An 18,770-nucleotide genomic window follows, 5' to 3' on the forward strand; every position below is an offset into this window, starting at 1 on the left:
CCTCGTCCATTACCATTGCCACCTCTACCTTGCACACGACCCCTCTGTGGTGGTGGTCCTCCTCGCCGTGGTTGGACATCCCTTTGCTCTGCCGCTAGCTCTTGAGCTGTCCTCCGAGGACACTCTCTGAACTTATGCTCCTTAGACCCACATCGAAAACATACTCCAGTTCGTTTCCAGCACTCCCCCATATGCACCTTACCACAGTCCCTGCAAGCCTGCGGTCTATAAGTATTTATGCATCGCTCAGACTGGTTCCTCCATCCTTGCTCTTTTAACATTTCGATTCGCGGCACTTGAGGGTCTAAAATCCCTCTTGAATCTGGGTCGATCCTTCTCACGATTCTATCGCTCAGTCAGCTTCACCTCCTCGGCTATCTTAGCCTTTTCTACCAATGCGGCAAAACCACGCTCCCTCGTGGAGCTATCAATATCCTAAGCTCATCGCGGAGACCATCCTCGAAGCGGACACTGCGCTCATATTCAGTTGCCACTATGCCACTAACATATCGACTCAAACCTAAAAAATTCGCCTCATACTGCTACGGTCTTATCACCCCGAGTCAAATTCAAGAATTCCTTCCGACGAGCATCCACATAGCTTGCTCCAACATACCTCCTTTAAAAGAAGTTTTGAACAATTCCTGTGTTACTTGCTCAATTGGGGTACTCTCACAGCGGTGATCCACCAACGGTATGCCTCGTCCGTAGCAAATGACACGGCTCCTTTCAACTTTTGCTCCATCGAGCGGTCTAGATCATCCATGATCCGTTCTGTTGCCTCTAGCCAGTATTCTGCCACATTTGGGGCTACTCCAGATACACCCCTAAATACTTCTGCTCCGTTGGCCCGGAGTCGCTCCAATATAGACCCCCTATTCACCGTCCCAGTACTAGCTCCAGCCACTCTTTCTAAAACCCTTAACATGGCTTGGGATAAAGTGTCATCCCCCGTAGCCCGATCATAAGACCCAGTCTCCGTTGCTTGTGGCATAGATGGCTCCTCGGTGGCCTATGCCACGAGGATGAAGATTCAGCTTGCACCCTTCGCGACCACGTCCGCGGCCTCGCCCTGAGCTCCTCTTGTACTCATATCGAATTTTACATTTACGAGTTTTATGAAATTAGTATAACGTCCCCTTGTTTATTAAGAAAATGTCTTATGAAGATATAGCGGTTCAAGGATTGTTTTCGTATCATCGTAGCCTAGCTACGTCTCGTTCCTACCGTTTACTGACTCTACCCTAGCTAAAGTATCATAGTAGGGTCTCAAAGACTATTCATAATATCATATATCTTAAAGAAAATATACTTACAGACTTGGTGTAGGGATTGATCGCCACTTCTTTCTCCAATCCATTTAGAACTTAAAACCATGTTTTTGATCATCGAAAATAGAAATTTGAAAACTTTGATTTGAAAACTCCTCTATTTTGAACTCTTGATTTAAAAAAGAAAAATCGGTACCTTTTTACCTATATTCTCCATAAAACATCTTTAAAATGAACTTTTCAAAACCATTTTCCAAAAATACCCTTCTTAGGCCTAAGTTTTGAAAACATTTTGGACCCGATCCACACCGAGTTGTTGCAACTTAGCTCGATACCACTAAATGTAACCCCCAAACCCGGCCCAGACGTTATGGCCAAATCGATGTGCCACATTGGAGTTAAAAATCCGTGTTTCGTTTTAGTGTTTTAAAAGCCATATATTTTCTTTGAGTTAACAAAGTGTATGGAAGCTAGGCACCGTGTAGGTATCCGAAGGCAGGAGGTGAGCCATGAAGGTCGCTAAGTACCAAGCTCTTTGATTGGATCCAATCCTGACATGCCCACAACTATAGCCACACTTTGTTATATCGAGTTTAAATTTGTTTAAGTGAACGACTTTGATAAATCGATTAATCGTGGTGTTGAACTCTTTTGGAAACAAGTATCATTTTGAAAACACGTCCTAAGTCTAACCCATTTGAATAATTATCAACCAGGTTTAAAGTTATTAAAGTTAAAATAATCCCGAAAAGAAATAAAAGAAAAGTTAAAATGGCCTTATTACAACCCCAAAAACTATAATAATAAATAATATTTAATGGAAATTTAAAGAAAACCAACGCTTATTTAAAAGTCCAAAGACAATCACCGTGGCCATTCAGAATCCCTCCTACCAAGTCCCCACATCAAGGCTCACCTACAAGGTTAAGGAAAGGGTGAGTTTGGAAACTCATGTGCAACAAGCCCTTTCGAGCCCAAAACAATAAGCACTGTTGGGTCTAAGCCCAAATCCAATCTCAAACATATCTTGGGCCATAGCCCTTTTCATATTTCATATTTCATAACACCGGGCCAAGCCTTTTCAAGTTTCATATTCTTGGGCAAGCTCAGATCAGTAAATGGTATGGCCCATAGGCCCATTTTATAACACATGTAATGTCAAATGAAAGAATGCAACCCATTTGGGAGACTACTCAACCCACCATCCGCTACTCTCCACCCCGTACCAACCAACACACCATGTGGGGATTAACTCGACCCACCCCGCCATAACTCTCCTTTGGCAAAGATAGTGCTTTATCATATAACCGAGGCCTAGCCTCTTTTAATAATCGGGCAAAAGCCCTTTTAATAATCAGGGCATAAGCCCTTTAATAAGCGGGCATAAGCCCTTTTGATAATGGGGCATAAGCCCTTTTGATAATCTGGGCATAAGCCCTTTAATAATCGGGCATAAGCCCTTTTGCACTTCCTCCATCCATATAAATTCCCAACCCAATGCATTTATGAACATCTCATGTGCATATCATACATATCATGTGCATATCATACATATCATGTTTATCAAAATCCCATGCATTAAGTTCATATATAAACCCTAGGGGTATAATGGTCATTTTCATATTATAAGGGTAATCTTGTAATTTTACCAAAAATTAGGGTTTCCATGTTCATTAACATTTATAAACAATTCATGGGTGCAAACAGTGATTCTGGCCCGTTTTTAGCGAAATCGAGTTATTGGGCCAAAAACCCCTAATGGCCCTACTTAGCCGATTTTATCATCTAGGCCTATTCAGCCTATATTCCATAACGGTTTTATCAGTCTCTATGCGCAATTTAACAAGTTTCCATATTCTACCAATTTTACTCAAATGGGCTCGATTGCCCATCGGGCCCTGTTTCAGCCCTTCGAGGCCCAACTTACCATGAATGCCAAGAATCACGCTCTTACCTTTTCCAACCTTCCCGATCATCATCTCAACGAATCTAACTGACTAATGTGCGTTCGCTTGCTCACAAGTCCTCCAAATGCCAGAATTTCGCATTTCGGCTTTTCGGTATTTATCGCTTTAAGCTATGAAAGGGTTCGTTTACACACCTGATTTGTGATATTCCTCGACGAGATCTCCTACACGATTTCTCCTACCATCAGTTGTTAAATAGATCAGCTCGCAATAATTGAACCAAATCAAGAACTATCCAATATTAACACTTACACATTCGGCCACCCTCCATAATGGCCTTAGGCACCTTACCTTTGTCGCGATTGATGACTAGGCCTAGCTACTCCGGTGATCCAAGCTACTCCAAGTCAACACTACACCTTGCTGATCCTTCAATAAATAAACCAAAAATATTAAAAGAAGACCCCATAAAGTCTATGCCCATATTCGGCCATCTCCCTAAATTTGGGGTTTCGGCTTTTGGCCAAAGTTACACTAGGAATTGTTTAGAGTTTGAACACTTACCACAGTCTTTCTCCTCTTGAATCTAGATGCCTAAAAGGTAAAGGAATCGAACGCCAACTATAGAAAAGAAAAGAAAAGGTTGCTGGTCACAAAGAATCTGCACCCCCTATCTTAACTGATTTCGGCTTTTTGCGGTATTTCGGTAGAAGTAGAGATTAAGGAAAGAAACAATGGTGAATGGAGGGAAATAGTGGGCTATTTTGAAAGAAGAAAAAGGAAGAAAAAATGAATAGGAGGGAGGTAGATTCGGCTGGAAAAGAAAAGAGAGAAAAAGGCTACACACCAAAGAAGAAATCGGCACAACTAAGACCCTAATGCCGAAATTACTAACCTAATACCCCTCTGAAAATCCCTCTCCAATCTCCCTTATTCGCCAACTCTATCTCCATATCACATCCCTAAAATCTCTCCCTTATCCCTCCTTAATTTATGCATTTGACTTGATCCAACTCTCCTCTTACTGAGAATCCACTTAGGTTCCAACACTTACCCTTCCCCACATAAAAATAAATACTCTTATTTGCCAACATAGGAATCGAACCTGTGTCTTCCTCTATGCTCCACATGCCACCTTTTTAGGAGCTTAGTGGCACACCTTGCCACTTTACCAAAGCTCTTTTGTGATACATTTTACCCACAACTTAATATAAGGGCACCTAGCCGAACCCCTAACTCCTAAGTCCAAAATTTAAAAATTCTATCGGGTTTTGGCCAACTCATGGGCCTTCCATAGGCCCATTTACATACCCAAATTATGAATTCTATAATCACATACCAAATTTTAGAAATTTACTTAAAATATCAAGAATCGCGAAAAACCCGAAAATCAGGATGTTACAAGTCCATTAATGTTGGGAAAATTATTCTCAAGGAGATTTATGACTGTGCTAAAAAGAAGACAGGAAGTGCTTATTTCCCATCATTAATCACTTTATTTTGCTTTAAGGGCCCGTGTTAAACACAAGTGAATTTGAAGGGGCAATATGTCCAAGGGTGCATTACAAGTCATTATCTTGAAAGGTTAGTAGAGAAGGCACATGAGCTGAATCAAAATGAGCAAGAAGAACCAACTAAGCCAGATATTAAGGAGTCAACAAATGATACTGAAACTGAATCAGTTACAGCCACTGAAAAAGAAGAATCTGATAAAGAACCAAACAGTCCTAAACCAGTTGAAGGATCTAAAAACCCTGAACCAAGGGTTGAGCTAGAAGAAGAACTAGTCAAGCTAAGTGTTGAACCTAAATATACAACTCCCATGCCAACTTTTGCAAGTACTTCAAGGAAATTAGAGTTGTCAATGTTGATTTATATGTGAAAGTTCAAGCACAATCAATAGAAAACTTACTGGAAATATGAAAAAATTAGAGATGATTCGATTCGAAATACTTTTAAGAATATCTCTAACACTTTTATTCCTAAGTTCCTAGATGCTATCTTTGAGACATGGACGGAAGATACTGATTGTACAAGTGGAGAAAGAACTAAAGAAGACAAGGGGAATGAGTCAGAAAAATAAAAGGGGGGATTCTTGTCTTACTATTTATTTATTTTAGGTCTTTAGGAATTTGTTTCTTTAGTAACTAAGATTTAATTTCTACAAATAGAACATAGCAAGCATGAATAAATGCTTATTTAAAAAGAAAAAGACTAAGTGATGTGGTAATGGGAATGAACATGTCTAGGATTGGATTATGAGGAAAGACTTGGTATGTAAGCAATCTTAATGACTCACCTCTCTTTCTTTTTAACCCTACCTGGTGTTTAGTTTTCATTCATTACTTTGTTCTTGCAATATGGACATTTCTTCTTTTTAAAGGGAAGTAAGGTAAATAATTGCTTAAAATTTTTAAAATTTTCAAGTATGTTTCAATCATTTATTTCATGACTATGTTTCAATAAATTAATGTTTAGAGAAAATCGTTGTTAATGAGATAACTTGTATGTGAGCATGAATGATGATTTTATCTGAGTGATTGTAAGCTATCATGTATGATCTTAGTCTTAGGTAATGTTTTCCATGAAAACTTAGTTTTTTTTTTAGATTAGACATGTATGAAGGTTTATATCTTTAGAATTGACTTAGTAACATTCTTGAGGTGAAATCCTAGGGGACATAAAAATCTAAAATGATATAGGCACTATTTCTTTGGATTGTTTGAGCCTTTTCAAGCCAACCTTATGATATTAGACTCTTGAAACTATAATTTTGAGCTTAAAAGGTCTGTTTATTGCAATGAACCTATATTACAAGCCATATCTCCATCTTTTGAAGTTATCCTAATTTTGTGCACCCGTCTTAACTAAAGTTGTCTTGGTAAATGACATTTGAGGAAATTTTCAAAGGATGTATGTGTTCATGCTTAAAAAAAAAAAAGAGAGAAAGAGCGAAGAAAAGTTTGCTTAGTTTCCACAAAGAAAAAATGTATAAGCATGAGTAAAACAAAAAATTTGGGGGTATTCCAAAGGATCACTTAAAGAAAAAGGTTGAATTTCGAGAAATCCAAGTCAAAGTTAAAGCTTAAGATTTTGAAATCGAAATGTCCCATCTCTTAAAATCCTACCTTTAACCGAGCCCCATTACAACCTTATAAAAGACCTATTGATTTGATGATTATGTCACCTACATTAGTGGAGAGGGAGTTCTAAGTTCAAAATATGAATATCATAAACAAGCATTATGATTGTATTGCTTGATTGAGGAGAAATTATGTTGAATGAAAAATATTATCATGGCTATGGCATATATACATGCTATGATTCATGTTGGCATATCTTGAAACTTAGTATAAATTTTCAAAATGTTTGTGTATGATTTACTTGTTAATAAAGAAGATCTATGAGCATGAATTTATTAGTACATGATTATGGGGCAAGGATTGATGCTGCTTACATTTTTAGCAATTTTGCTTTAGCGAAACCTTGTGTTGTGTAGGAACATTACTCAGGACAAGCAATGATTTAAGTTTAAGGGTCTGTAAACTGAAAAATATATAAAATTTTTCCTATATAATTCGTCACCTTTTTACTTAAATTTGTTGTTAAAACCAAGTAATTGCTTAACAAATTAATTAAATATATGAAAATATGAAATTGAGACATAGAAATTATTAAAATGTGATTTTATGCTTTATTATATAGTTTTCACATAAAAAATGGCTTCTTTTATATTAGTTTGAGCATATTATATTTTCAAGATATAATTTGGGTCATGCATGATTAAATTAAATAATAAAATATAAAGTTATATTTAATAATTTTTTTAATATGTTTCATTAATAAATTGGGTTTTAATTAATTAAGTAAATTGATTAATTAAAGTGGTTAAATTACATTCTTTGTTCCTCTAAATTATCTACTATTGCTGGATAGGTCTAAGAGCTTTATGTTGATTAAAAAACCATCAAAATGGAGGATGAAGTCAAACCAAAAATCGGCTGCATGTGGATGTTCATAAATCAAATTTTGGTTTAATTACACAAGGTCCTTGAAGAGCTGAAGAAATCAGAGATTTACCCGGAGATTTGCAATTGATCGAGTCTTGATCCTGATGATGTTGTGGCACTTAAATCAAGAAAAAATCAGCCACATTTCCACAAATCATGGCTGGCCACCCTTGGATGAATTTGCAAAAGATGGACACTCCTATTTTTAGCAAACTAGTTCCATTGCCTTACCTATAAATAAGACCCCATTTCTCACTTTTCTAATTATCCCTCATCCCTCAATCATCCTTCACTTATTCATCATTCTCTCCTCTCTCAACTCTCTTAGCCCTCACGCCTATCATCATCTTTGCATAAATATTTTTATCAAATTAGCCTCTTAAAAAGCCCTTGGTCGGCCACCTCAGAGAGCCATCAGGAAAGGAGCGAAGCGAAGGAATAAAGGAGCCCTCGTCAGTTAGAGTCTTGGGTGACAGCCACTTTGATTTGGGTTTAATCTTTCTTTTCTTTAACTTAATTCAAGAATGTTTGCTATGTGTTTACTGTTCTTGTTTACAACAATGATAGCTTAATTTTATTTAAGCTAGGATGATTATTTTGATTGAATAATAATTATTTGATTCATGCTTATAATGTTTGTGCCTCAATTGATCATGTTTTCAATTAAAATCAAGTTTGTATTTCTTTCATATGTGATTGAAATGCATCTGAATTAGCTGAGCAATCCTAACCAGACGACGGCTAATGGAAACATAATTGAAATGTGCATGCTCAATTTAAATCCTAACCCGATTAAATTGTAGGTTACATAACAACCCTAACCAGGCTCTGTTATCTGCATAGTTTTTAGATTTTTGTGATTAAACTATTTCAAACCTAACACGTCCCTATTACCTCACATGAATACTAAGAAACCCTTAGTAAATAAGGATCAGTAAAATGTGTATTTACTAAGTAAAGGATTCCGAAAGGACCTAATGTGGTTTCCAAACTCATGAAAGATCGAGTTGCCGTGGAATCTTTTTTCGAATATTGATAAGCATGTTAATAATAATTTAAGTTTAATTAAAGTAATTGTCCTAGCTTATTTATGTTATAATTATTGCTTATTGTATTAATTCTGCTAAAATCTATTTCATTCATATAGTTGCATGATAGGATAAATCACATCAGGGATCATTGCATTTTGTTTAATATATTTTAATCATCACTTGTCAATTATATTGTTTTTATTTATCAAATTGTTAATATAATTTTACAAATTAATTGACTTAGTACAAATACAATCCCTGTGGAGACTATAACTCGATACTTACTTATTACTTGATAATGGCTGTGTACACTTGCACAAACCTGAGCATTACAGTAAGCTCTAGTAGGTGCACGAGCCTTGGATCGAACAACGGTGTCTTTAGTCCCTCTTTGACTACCACTCACATTTCCTGTATTTTTGGGATGTCTACCTTTAGCTAAAGTGTTACTCTGTCTAGGATTTTACACAATCTCTTGCTCAACAAAGTCGAGACAATCACGGATAAAATGATCTAAAGATCCACATTTGAAACAAGCTCGATCGTGGAGTTTACAATTGTCGGGATGTCTTTTACCACAATGTTTACACTCAGGTCGATTGGATCGGACATTTCCAACACTAGCAACAGAAGTAGCTGGAGCTTTGAAGCTCGAATGTGATCTTGCACGATCTGTACTCGGATGCCCTGCATTAGCCTTTGAATGACTATAATCGTCTTGGAATTTCTTTGACATAGACTGAAATGATTTACTTGTAGATCTCTTTCTCACATCTCTAGCTTTTGAGTCGCTTTTCTTTTCTTTTTCCCGAGTTCTTCAGCTTTACATGCTCGCTCAACAAGCACAACAAATTCTTTTATTTCTAAAATCCCGACTAACAATTTGATGTCTTCATTCAAACCATCCTTGAATCTCTTGCACATAATTGCTTCAGTCGAAACACATTCTTGTGCATACTGGCTTAGTCTCACAAATTCTCGCTCGCATTTCGTACCAGACATACATCCTTGTATAAGCTCACGAAACTCTTTATGTTTTTGATTGATAAATCTCTGATGATGTATTTCTTTCGGAATTCAGCTTGAAAGAAATCCTAGGTGACTCGTTCTCTCAAAACAATAGATATCAGTGTCTTCCACCAATGATACACCATATCTCTCAAAAGTGAAACGATACACTTAAGGTATTCATCCGGAGTCAATGCTAATTCATCAAACACTCGTATCGTGTTCTCTAACCAAAATTCAGCTCTCTTGACATCATCATTAGTAGTAGCACGAAACTCTTCAGCTCCATATTTTCTAATTTTATCAACATGAGGCTTATTCAACTGAATCAGATTAGCTTGTGGCACGACAGGGACTTGCGGAGGATTAACCGGGGGTGAAGGTTGTGGCGCAACTAGATTAGTACAGATATATTGGGTGAACCAATCATTAATCATTTGATAGAAGGCTTGTTTAGCCTCTCCATTATGACTACTAGTAGTTGGTCTAAAATCAGATGGCAATGTCCCTTGAGCGGGAGCAGGTGCATTACTCTCGACATCGTCAGCTACGACTCGTTCGAGATCCATTTTCTATTTAAAAACACATTTTCATTGTCAGGATTCATCACATTGTTGCAGTTCATAAATATGGCATGTATAGCTAGACCCACATACGCTACGTTAGTCTTAGAATCGGCTAAATTATAGCTCTGATACCAACTAAATGTAACACCCCTAACCCGTATACATCATCGAATTAGGGTTAAAAGTGTTACCTGACCTATCGGAACAATTCACATTCATTTCATAATCAATCATAGCATCTAAATCACACATCATTATAGAGTCCCTTACTTAGGTCAACAAGACCTTAAACATGATTTAGAAAGGGGTCAAGACTAAACCGGTCTTATACAAAAAATTTCAAAACTTAAACATTTTTCAAAGTTATAAAGGTCACACGCCCGTGTGAATAAGCCGTGTGCCTTACACGGCATTAGACACGCCTGTGTGTCTAGGCCATGGCAAAATAGGGCATACATGCTGACTTGTCCACACAGCCACAAGGCACGCCCTTGTGCCAGGCCGTGTGAAAATTAGGGAGGCTACTAACTTGGGTCACATGGCCAGTCACACGCTCATGTGTCTAGCCCATGCTCGAAACTGACTTGGCTACATGGGGCCTAGCACACACTCGTGTGTGCGACCGTGTGGTCTTCCAGGCTCATTTCTAAATGGCCTTCGAGCAACATGGCAGTGACACACGCCTGTGTCCCTGCCCGTGTGGGCGAAACTAGGCCATTTACAATGCCATAATGCCACCTCTAAAAGGTCCTCCCTACAATTAACAAATAGGCATCAATTACAAATCAAGTTTTCAACCAATTCAGAACGAAAACATACCATAATCATACCATATCATTATCAACCAATCTCATGCTTAATAACCATACCAAATTATGCCAAATCATAAGACAAAATCATATCTAAACATTTTTCATAACCTCATTTCAATTCATTCATTCTCATACCAAAATCATAACATTTCCACAACTAAATCGCATTACCAACTTACCAAGTTGACCACTTCATTCGGCCAAACATATACATCAATTGTCATTTTTGCATCACACATCATAAACCAAAATTATACCATACGTCCAACTATAATCAAGCCATATCACATGGCTAAATATACACTTCACAAAACATATTCACAAACTTCTAGCCTATACATGCCATACTTCAATATATACATTTTCAAAAGGTACCAAAATAGAGTTCGATAGTGTGGTGATGATTCTTGAACTCCCAGTAGCTTCGATATCTATAAACAATTGAAAACGCACACAAAGTAAGCTTTCAAAAGCTTAGTAAGCCATATACAAATAAACTTAACACCTAACATTAATCTAAATCAATTCATTCATATAATTCAAGGAAAAATACATTCACATAGCCATATATCTCTTATAGATCATTTGATCATAATTCACATATATATATCATATCTCACTCTCATAGCAACTCATACTTATATCATATGTTCACCAAGGTACATGTACTTACCTTTCATTCTCAAACATGGTATATAATTCAAACGTACCTGGATCGGGTACACATTCACATAGTCATCCAATTTCTCGAAATGCCCATTGAACCATTTGGAATCATTAAGGATACTCAGATAGCTAGGAACGCTCATACAATGCCAATGTCCTAGATGTGGTCTTACATGTAAATAAATATCGATGCCACTGTCCCAGACAAGGTCTTACACGAAATCAAATACGATGTCGATGTCCCAAACATGGTCTTACACATAAATCATAAGTCGATGCCAACGTCCCATACATGGTCTTACTCGAAAACACATATCGGATCCCATGTCATGACATATGTATCCTAACTATTCTTATGGTTCGTAGGGCTTTTCGGACGTCGAAACTTTGTCGATACTTTCCCAGATATTTCATACTCAACTCATATAATCATTCATCATTATTCAAGAGCATATAACAATAATAATTCAATTCAAAACATATTTATTTGTATATTGACTTGCCTCGTACAGATTCGAACGAATGAAATCAACTACTCGAAGACTTTCGACTTTCCCCGATCTAATTCCATTTTCTTTGGTTCTTGATCTAAACACATTCAAATTTGACTTATTCAATCACACATTCATTCAAATCAATCCATATACACACATTTAGCGCATTTTACAAATTAGCCCTTACATTTTCACATTTTGACACTTTAATCCTTAATTCACAAAATCACAAAATACACCAAATTTCCATACACACTTGCTTAGCCGAATATACATGGTATTCATATAAGCCCATATGTTTCGTTTATTTCACATTTTAGTCCCTCAAAAACTCATTTTTACAATTTAGCCCAAATTACTCAAATTCATCAAAAATTCAAAGACAAGATATATTAACCCAACATCAAACTTCCATAAACTATTATCAAACTATATAAAACTCATAGTTTCATCAATGGCTCAACTCAAAATCATCAAAAATTTCAGAAATTGAGACATGGGCTTGATAGATTACTAAGGAACGATCACAAAAATGTAGAAATTATAAAAAAACCAAGCAAAATACATACCCAATCAACAATCACAAGTGCCGAACCCTAAAGACTCTTTTCTTTTCTTTTATTCTTCAATTTTCGGCATATACAAACATATATCGGCATATTTTCATATTTTGTTTTATTAAAATAACTTAAATTACTAAATACCAATTTTGCCCTTAATTAATAACATATAAAAACATTAGCATATAAGGCCATTTTAGTCCACTTACCATGTAAATGGCATATTAACAACATAAGGACCTCTTAATTAAAAAGACATAGCAAATAGACACTTTAACAAACAGTAGGCAACTTTTACATTTTATGCGATTAGGTTCTTTTATCAAATTAAGCACACAAACGATCAAATTTTCGTATGAAATTTTCACACATACTAATTCACATATAATAAGCACGAAAAATAATATTAAAATATTTTTCTAACTCAGATTTGTGGTCCCAAAACCACTATTCCAACTAGGGTCTAAACCGGGCTATTACATCACATGCCCTAGGCACACACCTATGTCCCTAGGCCGTATCCTTCACAAGGCTAAGAGACACGATCGTGTCTCTGCCCGTGTGGAAAAAATAAGGCTATTTACCAAGCCATTTTGCCACCCTTACTAGAACCAACCTACACCACAACAAGCAACACCAATCCAAGCGTACACATACAACCAAATCAACCACAAACAAGATATCAATACATCATTTGCACTTACTAACATTTATCATGCATAAACATCTCATACTATCCTTTCCATTCATGCCAAATTTCATCTTCATGATAAGCATCATCATATAAATATGCCAATGACCAATAAGAAAAATATCAGCCAACTTCCAATGGCCATATACAAAATAAATCATTAACCATTACAATGCCAACACACTTGGCTAAAACAATATGACACTAACAAAATGACCAAGTCCCTATACATGCCGTACTCAAAATATTGAAACTAAGTATACCCAAACAATCGTTTGATAGTGTGAATCGAGCTCCAACGTTCCTCGATCTCTGAGCTAACTTGGCGACACTGTAAGGAATGGAAAGAAAAAAGGGAGTAAGCTTTTAAAGCTTAGTAAGTTTACATGCAAATAATAAGCAACATAAATCATACATTAATCATATAACTACTCAACATAAGTTAGCATAATTATCATCAAGTATCCTAGGCTTAGCTTACTCATTAGCATTCTTACCAAGATTTCATCTCATACTAAAGTCCATACTCATGAGTTTTACATACAAACCTGTACCAACTCATAACATAGTTGCACACTTTGTCGTCTTTGACAAACTCTTCGGATTTGTAACACCCCGAACCCGAGACCGTCGCCGGAGTCGAACACGAGGTGTTAACAGACTTCAACCCACTTATTGAGAGTTTCCAGACAAGCTGCCAATCTGTGTACTAGTCGCTCCAAAATTCATAACTTGAGTTTTACAACTCGAAAATCAGTTTCGCAATTTTTCCATGAAACTAGACTCATATTTCCATCTACATATTTTTTTCTAGAATTTTTGGTCAAGCCAATTAGTACAGTTTATTAGTTAAAGTCTCCCCTGTTGCAGGGATCGACTACACTGACCTTTGTGCATTACGAATTGGATATCTCCCTGTACAGGGCTTCAATACTGATGCCGTTTCTTTCTATAGAAACTAGACTCAGAGAGGAATCTACACATATATGGAATGACTCCTAATTATCTCTGGTTAATTTACAATGATTTTCCAAAGTCGGGACAGGGGATCCAGAAACCGTTCTGGCCCTGTTTCACAAGAACTTCAATATCTGTTAACTTATAACTCATATGACCATTTCGTTTCTTCTATATAAAATTAGATTCATCAAGGTACATTTACATAATTTATTTACTATTTAATACCATTCCTACTATTTTTAGTGATTTTTCAATCTCACGTTACTGCTGCTGCCAGCACCTGTCACTAAAGCAACTATGCCTATTTCATGATTTCCCTTTGATCTAACTAGTGATTCATCATACATGTCACAAATCATGATCATGACTAGCCATACCAGAGGCTAATCATTATCCAACATCTCCCTACTACACTATTGCCATAACATGCATTTTAACACCAAAATAATCAACCATGGCATAAGGCATGGAAATCGAATTACCAAGACTTGTAACTTAACATTGGAGAACTAAATCCAACCGAGCATTTATGCCATTTTCGCATGGCTAAAAGTTTACATACCAAAGTTCAACAAAGCATATTAGCCTATACATGCCAAAATGTTCTCCTAAACCGACTACACAAAAAAATACCAAAAGTTGATAGCCGGTGTGATGACTCCAATGACGATCACGAGCACGCAAAAAGGACGAGTCCGAGAAACCTAAAATGGCGACAAGCAAACACCGGGTGAGTATATAACTCAGTAAGCCATAAGCATTATATTGCCGTTCAGTAATAATATACCATAAAAGAAAATAATTAATGCGGGATTAAAATCCTCCATCCACACCCCAAACGGTACTATAATTCTTTAGGCATTTCGGTTTGGTCACATACCAAGCCCTACTTGATATTTCATACATTACGCCATATGACATTGCATGCATTTATTTTCGAGCATAATCACCACATAGATCAAGACTTACCAAACCAAAATTCCAAATATAAATAAAATGTCCATTCCTCATGAGCTCAAGGTGTTTACTCGCATCGCTGTCCATGATTGACTCGGTAAGGCAGCACATAGAACATGTACGTTTATTAGAGGATGTGCAATAAGCCAGCACACTTAGTGCTTAATAGTCGAACTTGCACACTTAGTGCTATATAATCAAACTTGCACACTTAGTGCTGTATAATTTGAACCCGCACACTTAGTGCCAATTTGTGATTATAAATGTTTACACCGCACACTTAGTGCCGAAACCGATCATTCAATACATCTCACCTCTTTTCTTTCAATTCAATATTTTATCACCACATACATACATGTTTATATATATATATTCTACCATTCCATTCAGCATCATTACTTGGACATTCGACCCTTTAAATTAGTACAAATAAGTGCTTAATGACTTACCTTATATCGGATGAAATGATTCCCAATCTACTACTCGATTATCTTTGCTTTGCCTTTGTTTGGTTCTCCTCTTTGATGTCTTGATCTAAAATGAATACATTTAGTAGTTTAATCTTCTTGCTGGATTTTTATGTGTATAACTTAATGGTTTTCACCCCATTTCACAACTATCTTTGTTCAAAATATCAAAATCTCAACCAACATTTGTTTAATGCTTCAAGGCCGAATGCATGGTCACCATTAAGCTAATCTAGTCTCAAGTATTTTAATCCTAACATACAACATCATGAATCAACTCAACCTTATAAGCCAATATTACTCCTACAACCGATTGTAAGGAGTTAACAAAGAAAATATATTTTTACAAACATATACACCCATATGGCCGATTTTACCAAATCAAATTTAACCTTACTTATCTCAAATTTTCATTTCATACTATCATCCCCATGACATAGCAAGGTTTTGAATCATGGACTAATTAGAACTAAAACTAGCAACTAAGAACATGCATGAATCTCATGGCACCATATTAAACATACCTTAATCTAGCTACAAGGATGGCCAAACCTATTCCAAACCAACCATGAGCAAGGACCCCTTTCTTCTCCCTTGAGATTTTCGGCCAAAAGGATGGAAAAAAAAGATGAACAAAGCTTTTTTTTTGTTTTTCTTTCTCACTTGCACGGCAATGGGGAGGGGAGGGGAAAGCCTTCACACACACACTTTTTTTTTTTATTACTCATGCACCTTATTTTATTTATTTCAACATAAAACACTCACCCAACATGTTTCATGACATGTCTTGCCCATGCTTCCTTGTCATGGCCGGCCACTAGCACTTAGGGGGGGATTTTGACATGCAAGTCCTCCCTTTTGACTACATGTACTATTAGGTCCTTATAGATTAGCCTATCATTTTTCAAAAGTGACATACAAGTCCTACTAACTGAATTCACATGCAATCGACTAAACCGAAGCTTGAAATTTTTACACATTCGTAAATACATATTCTAGACAATAAATATTACGTTCAAACATTTCGGTGACTCGGTTTAGTGGTCCCGAAACCACTTCCCGACTAGGGTCAATTTTGGGCTGTCACAGGATTACCCGTTGAACACTTGGAATATTATCGGATACACGAAAGGTTTTGCACATTAGTGCCACATATGTAGCCAATGCTACCTCATATCTCATAATACATAGGGCTCCCACACAAGCTAATCACGGGCCTACTCATACAAGTTGTCGATCAAGATGTAGCTACACAGGCTACTCACACAGGCTGTCAGGTATCCACAACACATGCTAGACCTCCCAGCCACTCGTAGGACGTACATGACCAGCACCCAGATTCACATAAATCACATAACTCATGGTTTCCTAGTGACATGTCACTTGTATCCTAAACTATTCCTAAGGCTCAACTGGGATTTTCTCATAGTCAAAACTTCGTTGAATATTTCCATAAAAACAATCATACAATTCATGCAATATTAAACATTAAATACATAATACAACATTGCATTATTTACACACAAACTTGCCTCGGTACAAAAAAGTAAGAATTGGACCTAATCGTCAATAGCCTTGTTTTTCCCTCGATCAAGGTCCGAACTTCGTTTTTCTTAATCTATAATAGCAAACTTAACTTATTTAATTATCACATTACTCAATGCTGTCCAAAAATCAAGTTATGGAAAATTACATTTTTGCCTCTAAACTTTGACATATTTACAAATTAGTCATTGTCTCGTAAAATGAAATGTATCCATTTTCTTTGTTACCCAAGCCTAGCCGAACCTAAATCATGCTCATAACAATGCACATGTTTCATCAAATTAGATTTTTACTACCCATTTTACAACTTTTTACAAATAGGTCCGTTTAAGGTATTTTCATGAAAAATCACTTAGTAAAAGTTATTTATCACACCTTAAACATACAATATCTTCCATGAAACATCAAAATACATGCATGTCACACATGAGTAAATTTTTAAACATGAACCCTACTTCAAAATAATGGTAGAAATAGGTAAATCGGGTTACGAAGCTAGAAAAATTCGGCCAGGGTGAAGAAGATAGGCACCCATTTTACTTGATTTTCCATTTTTATTCTTTTATTTACAAAATGACCAAAATGCCCTGAATGCATAACTTTAAAATTTTACCTCTTCATGTCCATTTTTGTCCACTAACTTATCTAATGGTCTAATTACCAACTAAGGACCTCTAATTTAAAATCTCATAGCAATTAGACACCTTTAACAAGTAGAACTCAACTTTTTCACTTTTTACGATTTAATCCTTTTAACTAAATTAAGTGCCCAAATATCAAAATTTTCGAACAAGATTTTCCCAGAATAGTTTCATAAAACTATAAACCATAAAAATATAATAGAAAGGAATTTTTCTACGTCGAATTTGTGGTCCCAAAATCATTGTTGTAACTAGCCTCAAAATTGGGTTGTTACATCTCTCCCCCCCTTTAGGGATTTTCATCCCCGAAAATCTTACTAGTAAATAGATTTGGGTACTATTTTCTCATTGCCTCGTCGAGTTCCCAAGTAGCCTCTTCAAACCCATGTCCTTTCCATAACATGTTCACAAGAGTTATATTTTTATTTCTCAACTGTTTTACTTTCTGGGCTAATATTTTGATAGGTTCCTCTCCGTAAGTCATATCCAGACAAATCTCAACTTCTGTCGGTGAAATCACATACAAAGGGTCTGATCTATAATAATGCAACATAGGCACATGAAAGACGTTGTGGATCCTCTCCAACTCAGATGGCAAAGCCAACAGATATGCAATCGGTCCTATTTTTTCGGTAATCTCATTATCAAAAAAAGTTATCAGAAAAAGTGTGGGGTATTTATTTCATTATCAGAAAAATCCCTGAATGACTACCTTGTTCTCTTGAAAAGCTCTCATATCATATTTAGGATAAATTTTGATTGACTTTTTATTTTTGTTGATATATATTGAATTAAAACATAGGCATTTATGCATTGATTGTTTAAACCTTAAGACATTAGAGAATCAAGTATGATAAGTTGATTTTTAAGAACTTAAAATATTAGGTTGTTTCCCCAAAGTTAGGTATTACTTTGAGTTAGAATTCACAAGTTTTAAACATAAAAAAGCCATAATTTTTGTGAGATTTTTGAGCCATTTGAGTATCTATTAATTCTTTCATGCTCAGTTTTATTATTGCTTTAAGTGTGTCAATATCGAACTGTTATTCTAGAACTTGCTTGATTATGCATGTCAAGACCACACCATTTGATTTGATATGTCAAAATAATTAAGGCACTTAGGATTAACCCACTTATGCCATGAGAAGCCTACCTCCACAATTGACCTCTATTAAACCCCATTG

Source organism: Gossypium arboreum, chromosome 3 (genome assembly GCF_025698485.1).
Source record: "Gossypium arboreum isolate Shixiya-1 chromosome 3, ASM2569848v2, whole genome shotgun sequence".
NCBI lineage: Eukaryota > Viridiplantae > Streptophyta > Magnoliopsida > Malvales > Malvaceae > Gossypium > Gossypium arboreum.